Source organism: Peromyscus californicus, unplaced genomic scaffold (genome assembly GCF_007827085.1).
Source record: "Peromyscus californicus insignis strain IS unplaced genomic scaffold, ASM782708v3 Scaffold_9__1_contigs__length_137607984, whole genome shotgun sequence".
NCBI classification, from domain to species: Eukaryota; Metazoa; Chordata; class Mammalia; order Rodentia; family Cricetidae; genus Peromyscus; species Peromyscus californicus.
In genome coordinates, this window is record NW_026294617.1 from 25,591,418 (window position 1) to 25,604,430 (window position 13,013).

General features: G+C 33.9%; 1 protein-coding gene across 2 annotated transcripts in view; it reads left to right on the plus strand.

Moving 5' to 3' along the window:
- Pcdh10 (protocadherin 10) overlaps window positions 1-13,013 on the plus strand; it is a 62,905-nt gene that overhangs the window by 21,612 nt on the left and 28,280 nt on the right. The window lies entirely within an intron of this gene.

The window sequence follows — 13,013 nt, forward strand, 5'->3', positions numbered from 1 at the left end:
TTTATTATTTTTAGAGGACATGGATGGAAACAACTTGTGAGGAAGAAAAACTAGTATTCAAAAGTGGAGTTTTAGCTCTGATTCTACAGTCGACCCATGACATGATATTCAACACATATACTATGTGTTTCATAGAAATGTACTTACTGTATGCTCTATTTCAGAGACACACTTTTAAAATATGTGGAGAGACACTGCGGACTGTAATTGTGATTTCAGTGTCCCTGCAATGGGGTGCCATTCAAAATGATCAATTATAGCTTTAAGTCATTGAGTTCAACAAGTGATCATAAATACATTTCTGTTATGTCTTCATGATTAAGTTACATGGACACATGCACATTTATACACTCACATGGAGGTAGTGTACACCGACATTATACACTCAACAGAAGTATTGTACTTTAGGAAATTTAGTTTTTAATTATTCCCAACAATTGTCACACGTCGAACTAACTAAAGTCATGCTTGACAGAAGAATACATTCGTTCACCTCCTCTCTCATCTTCTGCCACTAACAGGATAAGTCGCTTGTTAATAAACTGATAGGTGATGAAATCACTCTTAATTTGTCCATTTGCTGGACATCGGCCTTTTTCTTTTTCAGCAACAGTTCATAATGCTCAAGAATAACAGCAAGTTAACTATGGCAGTGTAGGCAAATTGCATTTCTGGTTTCAGTGCTGTGTGTTGCAGCAAGGATGTTAATTTTCATTGCTAGAAAAAAATGTAGTTAGTGTAGCTTTTTGTTCTTTTAATGTTGATATTTGCCCCAGTCATACACTAGACTGTCCTACCTTTTGGCTGACTACTTGATTATTACACGTTTTTACATAATGGAAATTTGACTTCAGTTTATTAGTAACAATTTCAAGAGTCATGTATATATCAACAGCTATATTTGTGATGAAAATTAGATACTACTGTATTCTACAAAACTACATTTATGAGACAAAGTATTGCTACATAGCCGAGGCCGATGTCTAACTCATGGTTCTCCCACCTCAGTAATCTCACGTTGGAATCATATGCCTGTGTCACCAGGCCAGGTGCTAAGATAGAATCTATAAAATTACTTGTTTGCTTGTTTTTGCACAAGGCCTTGAAGTATAGCTCAAGTTGGCCTTTAACTCAAAAACCTAAAGAAACCCTTCCTTGTACAAAAAAATCATTTTATAAATATTTTTGTCATGATATTCAAATAGATTTTAAGGTTGGGTATGTGCAAAAACATTTCTGTATGTAAGTAATGTATAATGAGTGAAATCAATTACAGATATGTTTTCTATTTTAACTTTTGGTGGATAAAGTCATGGTCATGGCACACTAATTCTTTTTTCATCTCTAATTAAAGATGCAGTAAGTAGGTTGCTTTTTGAAGCGCAACATGTCGTAAGGCCACGAGTCAACTCTGACATTAGTAAACTAAGTTGATATAGCAATGGCATCTTGATGGTATAGACTTGATCGACTTTGTAAGCTAAACGTGTTTCACAGGAAGGGTTGTGGGGATGGTCCACAAATATGAGAGTTAGTGTGATAGTCTGTCAGCTGCTGTACATCTTAAGCCTAGAAAATTTGTATAGAAAATGGGAAGGTGATCTGAAACACTCTAATGATGCAATTTTTAGATTTATTACATATAAATTTATATAAATTATACATCAGATGATTTTGTTCAAGATGAACATAAGTATTTACTTGTTATTAATTTTCTTCAGTCTTTCTAGTAAGACAAATGGCCATACAATATATAACAGCCATATTTTACATGTATTCAGTCACATGAAATGGTAGAGAAATTTTATACTCAATATTCTGTTTTGTGTCAAGTCTTGCCTGAATTTGTTTCACACAAAATCCAATATAGCTTTCTTTTCTTTTCATTCAAACATTTAAAAATTAATCCAGAAATCATGTTGTGTAATTCATATTTAATCATGAGTTTATAATAGAGATAGTTATCTTTTATTTCAAAAAGAAGACTAAAAATATATTTGGACTGAAAATTAGGTACTACTTAATTCTATAGTAACGTATTTATAAAAGTTTTTTAAATACTCTATTCTTTAAAATATTATTTTTTATCCTTGATTATGCAGTTGGTGGTCAAATTTCCATTAGTTATATAAACATTATTTATATTTACAAATAAGTCTCTTAATTTTTGTTTAAATACACTTTAAAAATAGGAAATATTTGAAGATTTTAATCAAGTGTCCTGTCCGTAAAAAATCTGAAAATACCTAAATATGTCATTTGAAATTTCTCAAGATGAGGATTCCCCTATGCAATCAGTGCCCCAGACATCTCTCTGTATTGTGTCCAGATTCCAAAACATTGGAAGTATCCCATGGCCTCTGCCAGTCACTGCCACTCCATGTTTAGAACCATTTCAGTCTCTAACCACTGATTATTCTATTTGTATTTTAAAGCTTCTATTATTGGAATAAATGAAATGTAAAATTTATTAGCAAGTCATTGTTCTGATAATATTGGAAAATTAACCAGCAAGCCATATTATCTACTAATGTATATAGAAAAGGACTATTTAGTGAGCAGATGTTTTTTAATATATAGTGTATTGTAGCTATCTTTATGTTTAGTCTATCAGAAATGCTTCACTCTCATCTTTGTGTCTTTTTTATTGACTAAATATAATATGCTGTTAATTTAGTAGATTTTAAGAAACATACACTTGAATATGTCAAGTTAAATGCCAGTTTACAAAAAAAAGAGAAGTAAAATCGAGATGCTAGACCTTCATATGTCTTTGAAACCCAGTAGAGAATTATCACAATATGTTATAATGTTAAAAGAAAATTTATAATTGAGAGATGAACATGATAAAAATCAATGCATCTAAACAGGGTTTTAAAAAAAATGATGAATGGCAGATTGAGAAGAAATGAGGAGCAAAGACATCCCATATCTACAGAGAGATGGCAGCAATCAGTTCCTCCATCTTCAAGAGGACAGAGAAGAAAAGAAAGCATTTGGCCTCTTAAACAGCTAAAGTAAAACTCCGTAGGAAATGCCCTGGCCAGCACACTGGTCTTTGCTCCTGAGGGAGGGAGAAAGAGCTCACATACAAAGCTTACAAACTCCAGACATATGCAGATGCCATCTGTGATTTGACAGAATCTCACTTTCTAGGCCCTTGATGTTGCTTTTTCTCACAAAATGTTATTCTCGAGCTGAGTCCAGCAAGAAAGGGAGAAGGTTCAGCTGTCCAGAGGCAAAGCTTTGAGAAAACTTTATTTCCCTCATTTTTCCGAGTCATTGTGATTGACTTCTTAGATTTCCTTCCTTAGAATTTCAAAGAAAACTTGAGTTTCTTGAGGTCTCTGTCTTTTACCTCACGTGATGATTTATGATAGATAATAAAATATCAAGAACAAAAGCAAAAGCATTATAATTTAAGGAAAAGCTTTGTGGTGTTGTCTAGAATTCACACAAGTATCCGTGTATCAACTATTCTATGTATGCATTGAATAAGTGAATTGTATATGTTAAAATGCCCCAGATCATTTATGATGTCATAGTACATAAATTGCTAGCAAGTGAGTAGAAATTTAACATATCTTATTATCTGGTATTTCATTATTGAGTTAATTTACTTTTCTTAATATGAGAATTTGCCATGTTTGTTGCTATAATATTCTCCAGTGCATTTTAAGAAAAGATCTGCTTTGGTAGTATGTGAAATAGCCCACAATTAAATAAAAAGAAAGCATTTTTGTTAATTGTCATGATCGAGTTACACATATGCTTACTTCAAACTTCATAGTGATCATGCTTTTCTTACTATGTTGAAAGTGAGCAGAAAACAAGTGCCGCACATGATCATTTATATTTGAGCTTTGTATTTTACAGAATCAATTAAATGGTTGCTTCAACCTTGGAATGAAGAAGCTTGAATCAATCATGTGTTTGAAAGTATGAAATGAAAGACAAAATCATCAAATAAGGATTAATGTGAATGAACATGAAGACTGGATTTAACAATAGAAACAATAGATACCTAGTGAGTGCCCACCTTGTAGGCAAGAATGGGAAATGATGATGTAATGCAGTCACTGGGGTCAAAGGTTTTTAAAAGGGTTCAGTGCTGATCAGTCCAAGCTGCAGGATGAAGCTAGTGAGATTCAGATTACAGTAAATAATTTTAGAATCAAATGTGTGAACATTTTGATTATGTGACAGTATATAATCATAATATGTATTCTTTTTTCCTATCTGCAAAAGAGTAGTTTATAGCACACAAAATGAAATGTCTTGTTCATTGGTTGGAGTGAACTCTAATTCTTTATGACTTGAATTAAGCTAAAGAATTGGGTACATCTAATAGAATGGTATTAACATACTTGTAGAGTTATAGCAACATAGCATTAATTCACTGAATTTACTGAGGATTTTCTAAATTCAGGATTACCTTGCTGAAATATCTGCAGGAAATATCTGGCATTGAATAATTTAATTTTCTTCTTTCACAATTAAAATTGAGTTCGAGATTAGTAATATGATCTTTGAACATTTCAATTTTTCATCTTTCAGTGACATAAAAATTCTATTTTGATAATTATTACTGAAAGCATATAATATGGAATATTATATTCTATTTAAATAAAAACCATGATAGATTAAAAACCATATACCTTTAATCTTAATTTTAAATCTTATTTAACCTAAGTGGAGATATTTCATTGACTTTCCAATTTCAAAGGCCTATCAGCAGTACTATTATTTATTTGTTGTTATTTATTATAATTATATATTAATTATTAGAGAGCCTTGTGATAGCATAAAATTATAAAAAAATACTAAAAGGTAGGAGGAAAAGGACAAAGTGAGAGCACCGACCAGTGCTTTAAGGTGCACTTTGTAAATTATCGTCAAGAACATCATAACCCATTTTTTAAAAAAAATTACAGTTTGAATACTGCTATATCTTAGAGATTTTGTATTTTATGTTTGTTTGTTACATTAATGTCCTCCAGTCTTACCTTGTATACAGAAAAATTACATCTCAAGAACTTTCCACAGATATGTGAGTAAATAGAAAGATCAATAACTTCATTTAAAATATAGCTAATATCCTAAGTAAATAAACTGTAATATTCTGGAGAGCTCTCCAGAGGGAAGCTACAAATGGTAGCAAAATTTGATTGAAATCAGAAGTGGACAAAGGTGTATCTAATAACTCACAATCCAGTGTAGAAGAACTCATCTCTTTTTCGTGAAGGTGAGCTCTTCCTACCGAGCATACCTAGGTAGTCAGAGGGGGGGCAGGTCAATGTCCCTTCTGCAGTCATCCTAGACAGTGAAGAAGAAGCGTGGTGTGATTCTCACATCTGCTCTCCACATGCCTCATGCAAACACCCACCCTTTCTATTAGAAATAAACCTTATGCCCAACAAGTGCTTCAAGCAGTCTATCTGAATATTTATAAAACCTGAGAAACACTATATAGACTTGCTACTTGTACACTGTACCAGTATTCTGACCAGCTTTCATTAATTTTATCACTTTTGACTTCGTTATAACTTGGAACACTGTATTAGAATGCATGACTTTTCATATTCTTCTCACAGGATTCAGTTTTATGTTATTTGTTCTCACAGCCTAGGGTGGTTTCTCAAGGGTGTTCTTAACGCATTTCCTCATGTCCGAGGTGTCGTGGAGACATTGAGGCTGACCCAGCCAATAACTATGTTATCTACAAAACTTCTTTAGTCTTTCTGTAACTCTTTCCTGTCTATAACACATACCTTAGGAGCTCATTGTGGAGAAAAATTATTTAATATATTTAAAGTAGAGTAAGTGCCTGGTCCAAAGGAAGCATTCATTAAGTGTTGAAACAACCATATATATATATATATATATATATATATATATATATATATATATATATATATATATTCAGTTAAAATGGGAACAGTGACATCAGCCTGAGTACGGACAAAATTAAAATTCCGTGCTTAAATAGAACTAATTATGCCCTTTTCGCTCAGAGAGAAAAATCAGACACCAAGTGTTCTTTTCACAATAAATCACTATTTTGCATCTGCAGTTAATATATTCTTTCCCAGAGCACATGTGTTAAAAGTAGACTATTCCTCTTTTACCCCTTTATCCATTAAGATATTACAGAACCAAATGTCTAATATGCAGCACTGATTAATCTTCATTCATTTTACAATGATGTTAGTTACAGGCAGGGATTACAACTTTTGAAATTTCATTTTCTTTTTACTTTACTCAACTTGTGTATTTATACTTAGGGAAGACATTTGATTATGCAAAACAAATAGTGGTACAGAATTTTCATTTTGAAAACAAGAACTTTGACTTTATAGGATGTAAAAAACTAGGTTTACTGATTGTAGAAAAGAAAGGATTTATATTCTTTCCAGCCAAAAAACAAAAGGAAAGAATTAAATAAATCCATGTCTAATATAATTTATCTCCTCTGTATTTTGACAGTTGTGTTTGATCATTAGTGTAAGTTGTGGCTATTGGTAGAATACTGTTACCCCCAATATTATTAGTACTTTCATGTAAGAGACTCAGGTGCTCTGAATCTTTGGAGAACACAAACAGCTGTTAGAATGGAAACTCACATATTTCTATGAGATGTAGGAGAGATGTGTGTGTCTACTTAGGTCAGGGACTGACACATAAAAGCCAAAGGATTTTGTCACACTAGTCCTTCACTTAATTACTTAATATACCTGATTCTCTCAATCAGCCTGTTATCTGCATTTTCTTACACATCTTTCTAAATCAGACAGAATTATCAGATGTTAGCAAAAGCTGATTTGAAATATCCCCAAGAAACTGTGCAGACTTTACTATCTAATGGATTGCTAATTGACTCTTTGTGAACATGATACTTCTTTATAATTCTGTGTAGTTTTTGTTGTCTTCATTCTACCCAGTTTTACAGCTATATGTGGATTTATTTCACAAATAATTCAAACACCCAGGAGAAATAAACCTTTATCTGTCTCTATCTATCTATCTATCTATCTATCTATCTATCTATCTATCTATCTATCTATCATCTACCTTTCTATCTATCTATCTATCTATCTACCTATCATTTATCTGTCATTCATTTACCTGTCAAATTCTATCTTTCTACATAATATCATTATTTTTCCTGAGTACAAAGACCAAAATACTAAGGTCTGTGCCCAATTTCTTCTCCAGAATCACAGCATTCTTATATCTCCTTCACATTCATTTCTCATATTCAAAAATAAATTGTACTTTTTATAATAATCTGAATTCCTACATTTAATAATGCTGTTTGCAATGATAGGAGAAGTGAAAAATGTTAAGACATACTAACCACTAACCATATTTGGGTTTAATTAGGTTGTGAGTTCTATTGCTGTAGTGAATTCATTTAAGCATTTTTTCCATAAAGTTCATAGGCTTTTTTCCTATCTATATGTTATTTTAATGTTCTTATCATATCAACAAAGGAAAATGTGGTTACTTTATCAGAATAAAACATTTTTGGTGATTTCAGGAATGATTCCTTATAATGCAATCAAGGAAATCTTATGCTCTCCAATAACTGTGATTTATCCATGTAAATTTCCTGATGGAGCACAAGGACATTTTACATGTTGAGGATTGTGTGAGCAAAATATGAAATTGGAGAGCAAGTTTTTGAGAACAATAATTTATTTTAAAGTGAAAGTTATATGATGCTAAATCTATAATCTAAAAATAGACGCACAGTGCAAGTTTGTTTTGGCTAAATTACAGAAGACTATATTTTGCTTAAATTAAAGATGTTTTAAATAATACCAGTAGAAAGATGTAACAACAATTAAAGAGTTCATTATGATCCTAGTACATTTTTATGAATTTATCAAATGCAATATATTTAAATCTTATTATCAGATGTAGACATTCTTCCTGGTCCCACATTAGAAATTATTAAATAAGGATCGATTCTTGTTGTAGCTTGCCAGTTGCTTCCTCAAGGCTGAAGGAGAGCTTCGCTTTTTATTGGGGACCTTTCTACTTCAGTCCAAATGTTTGTAACCAATTCACATTTGATTCCTAGGCATATGAAAAGAGACAGTTCAGAAGTCTTTGATGCAGGCAGTATGTGTCCTTTTACTGCTGGTAGTATAACTGATGTGGTTGTGTGTTGTGACTCTTAAGGACTGAACAACAATGGTTCCAGTGGGAAATGAATATGAAGGACGTGCTAATGAAACTTTAAACACAAAATGAAGGACAGGGTGGCTCAGTGCAGCAACCGTAGGAAGTATTTCCCAGCATCACTTCTCCGGTCCTGAGACTGCATGGCTGAGATGATTGTATCCTGATAAACAACAATAATAAATAATGTGCTGATGAAGTCCATTTTGATTAGAAAACTGATATCAGAGGTGAGAGTTGTGGGACATCGGTAGAATGACTGACTAGCAGGCCTAAAGCTTGGCTTTAAGCCCATGTACCACCAAGGAGGGAGAGAGGGAGGAAAAAAGGAAGGAAGAGAGGGAGGAAACAAGGGAGGGAAGAAGGAAAGAAAGAGGAAAGAAACGCAGATAACTTGTTAGGGACACATAGGAAAAGCATGTTACCGAAAGGGTTAAATTATGTCCGAGGGTTTTGTTGTTGTTTTGCTTTGTGTATGTTAGTGTGAGAGAAGACAATTTATGGAAACACTAGTAGACTGTGATATGGGGATGTTGTCACATAGGCAGTATTTGACCAGAGGTTCCTGACAGTCTCCTAGCCCAGTCAGAGGAAATGCTATATTCAAAATAGTCCTTACTGTGCCAATAATCCTGTGAATTGCAGACTCAGACCTCACATCCCACAACTTACTCATGTCTCCCTGTAAAAGAATAAGCCCCGAAGCAATATTCTATGATGAGAAAAAAGATTCAGTGTCACTTATAAAGTGAATTTAATATTAGTCTGTGATTATCATCTGTCTTATATTTTCCTTAGCTAAAAATTGTAGGGAAAACATCTCCAGTTGTCTTCCGAGAAATTGTAGCTTTCTTTGCAGTGACATGATCTCAGGTATGAGATACTGAGACAGCAGAACAGAATTCTTCCCTGGAAATCTCACCTCACCCCCACACACTCCAACTCCTTCCACAGTTATCCGTAGAGGTGAGCTGGCCACAAGATAGCTGGGCAGCCATTTCCACTGCAAAACATTTTATTGCTTTTTGAAAAAATCAGCATAAGTGAAGGCAAGCTATTTCCAAATATCTTAAGTATAATCCTCGTCCTGTGCTGGACTCTATGGCAATGATGGACTCCTTTCTGCTCCATTCTGCCTAACTCACAGGAACCAAGGAGCAGCATTCTAATTTTCCCTCTATTTCAATTATTTTTCTAATATGTTGTATTTTAATGTCCCCATTAAACACTTTTAGGAGAGATTATGTTGCGTTGTAATGACAGATGTGTTCGTATGTTACCAGCTTTTAACCTTTTTATAGTTAAGCCATGATGTTTTCTGCTTAGCAACCTTTAATCCTCTTGATACACCATTTCTCTCAAGATCTTGTATGCTCCATCATTCTGTCATACTACGTGAGGTGAGTGCCTTCATATATATGTACTATCCCCACTCTGCAGTGGTAGGGCTGCTTCCTGCCTATGAAGCAAGACACAACTCACATTTTCTGTGAACTATAACCTTTCCACACAGACATATACCCTTTTCCCATACTGCTTTGCAGATTCCTATGCCCAAGAATATGGTGTTTAAAACAATCTGTAAGACCAGTTTACCATTTGGTCTATACATATTTTAATAGAGGATCCATGTTCACATGGCCAGAGGTTCATTTTAAGCCAGTGGACGCCCACAGGGCTTGTAGAATTAATCTGACTCCACACTTAAGTATTCTGGAAGTTTTGCTCTTTGAGGAAATTATCTGGGCAACTTATGGCATCACTGAATAATTATAGTGGCATCCCAGTCCTAAAAATGCAAAAAGGTAAGAACAGCAAAATACTGCCAAATTTCTGCTTCTAAATGTTTGCTTTTATTTCAGAGGCTTTCAAATGTCCAATATTTCACATATTTACTCTGGCTCTACTTGTACTTACTCTTTGATTATTTGTTTTTTTCTGAGATAGTACTTTGTCACCTTAAATCTCACGCTTCTCCATGTCCAAACGCTAATTTCACAAATATACTTATTTTTTAATTGTCACCAGCATATCATTTGGATGAGCACATTTACTATTAAGATGTATGAACTAAACTTAAATGGGAACAAAATGAAGAGACTGGGAACTGGGAGTTAAAGATAGAAGTTTGTGATGACTACTGAGAAGTTTGTTGAGGCAATAACTTGAGTTTCCTTTGGGTATCTGAAATTCTAATGAAATCATCTTTAAAAGTCCAGAGCTGTGCACACGCACACATACGTGTGTGTGTGTGTGTGTGCGTGTGTGTGTGTGTGTGTGTGTGTGTGTGTGTGTGTGTGTGTGGTGCAGGTCCTGTAGTGGTGTGCACATGTGGGTACAAGTGATGTTGTGATCAGGGGTCTTCCTCTGTTGTTCTGCATTGCATTTGTTGGTTTGTTCTATTGAGAGAAAGTCTCAGTGAACCTTGATTCCACCTGTTGGGCAGGAGAGGCTGGTCCGTGAGTTTCAGATCTACCTGCCTCTGGTCACTGGGGCTACAGGTGTGTACCGCCGTGTTTGTCTTCTGCTTTCTCATAAGAACGTTAGGAATCAAATTGGAATTTTCTTGCTAGTATCTCAAACATTTTGCTGACTGTTCTATCTCTCCCACCTTATGCATGGAATCTTACCATAACAGCCTAGTCCACACTTTGTTTTTTTTATTTTTTGATTTTTGTTCTTTTATGGCAAAATAGCAATGAATGGATATTCTTGGTTGGTTGCTAATATTTTCTAATAATTAGAAAACAACCAATTTTCTAGAATACTGTTGAGTTCTACACTTGCCAATTTTGATTAAAAAAGGATATTTTATATGCTAATAGATAGTAACAATAATTTAACTAGAATCTATTTATGAATAATGATTTAAATTCTGAACTTACACTTAAACTTTTTGTCTTTCACTGATACTAAGTATATAGAACAACTTTTTAATTTGCTGTAAATCTAATCTTTGCAATAATTAAAATAAACCTGAATTGAATATATACTTTAAAGTTATAGAAGTAAAATGATGGCTTAGAGTCTAAAGTTGGTAACCGATTAGATTATCACTAAAATTAACTTTAATTTTTAATAAGCATGATGGAACATTATTTCAGCAATTAACATTTTAAACCTTTTAAAGTTGTTTGATTTCCAGCATACTAGTTTTCAAGTCTTTTATTGTTTGATGAGAGATTAAATTGAAGTTACATAAGGGTATGGCTTGGTGAATATAGGATATAACTGAAAACGAAAGTTTATATTTTGACGTACATTTTAGAAAAGGTAAGTGAAAACCATGTTTCTTACGCAAAGAAGAGAACATTTATTAACTATGCCATATCTCATAAAACCACAAATCACTCAAAAGCCCAGGTGAAAGTTTAAATATAACAAGTCATACATAAAAATAATTTTTGTGACTAAATTTTATATATACATATAAATATACATGTATATTCATTTGTGGTAACCATCAGTCATTGAAGATGGATTTCAGTTCTTGATAAATGAACTTCTTAATTCCCTGTTTTTGTTACATGATAACTCAATATGGATTTGTGTAGACAAGTAGAAAGCTTCTCAAATAAACTAGCATTACAAAGTAGGTTTCTAGCTTTTATGGTTACTAATGACATCTAGGCTATAATCAAGCAGATGCTTTGAAATAAAGATTGCTTGACTCACACAAATAAACACGTGACATCTAAATATTGTATATATATACATCGTAAGTATATTACCAAATTATTCACTGTCTAATTGGAGATATAGCTCGCACTGGGCACCCTCTGCTTTATCTGGCAATGCTGCTGAGGAATATTAAACGCTATAGTGTTGGGGTCCCTAACCTGCTTTATTTAGGGATGTTCTAGTGTATTCTCCTATGCTCAGCTTCCAACATTTCTATATTCTCAATTCTGCTCTGAGCCTGCCCAAATGTTATTAGTTTTCAACCTGTTTAATATAAACTTAATCAAATTACATTAAGGGGGCCAAAATCGTCAAGTATTTTAAGTAGCCATCAATAAGTACATAGATTCTAGTGATGTGTGGTGACTGGCTTTTTGGAAAATATCCTTGGTAATAATTTAATGAGTTTTATATTTACTATTCTAATTATTTTTATGGTATAACTTTCCAAGATTGTGCTTCAAATATTGTTAACACTTACCCTTGCTTAGGAAAACAATTCATAGATAATACATTAGATCCAGGAGTAAATGAAGCTACCCATTTTTAAATTTTTAAATACACATTTATTTTTGTATCATGTGATGTGGTTGTATCATGTGATGAGGCTTGGTTTTTATTTTTATTTTATTTTTAATTTTTTTTCCAGAAAAGGCTGTATTTTTTAAAGTTCTTTTTTTATTTTATAATTTAATTTAATTTTATCTATCAGTCACTGATTCCCCTGTCCTCCATCCTCCCGCCCTCCCTCCCCCCAGCCCAACCCCCATTCCCATCTCCTCCAGGGCAAAGACTCCCCTGGGGATTCAGCTCAGCTTGGTAGATTCAGTGGAGGCAGGTCCAGTACCCTCCTCCCTTCACCCAGGCTGAGCAAAGTGTCCCTGCATAGGCTCCAGGTTCCAAACAGCCAGCTCATGCACTAAGGACAGTTCATGTGTTTCCACTAGTTTGGCTATTTGTCCCTGTGCTTTTTCCAATTATGGTCTCAACAATTCTCGCTCATACAATTCCTCCTCTTTCTCACCGATTGGACTCCCGGAGCTCCACCCGGGACCTGGCCATGGATCTCTGCATCCGCTTCCATCAGTCATTGGATGAGAGTTCTACCACGACAGTTAGGGTGTTTGACCATCCTATCACCCACC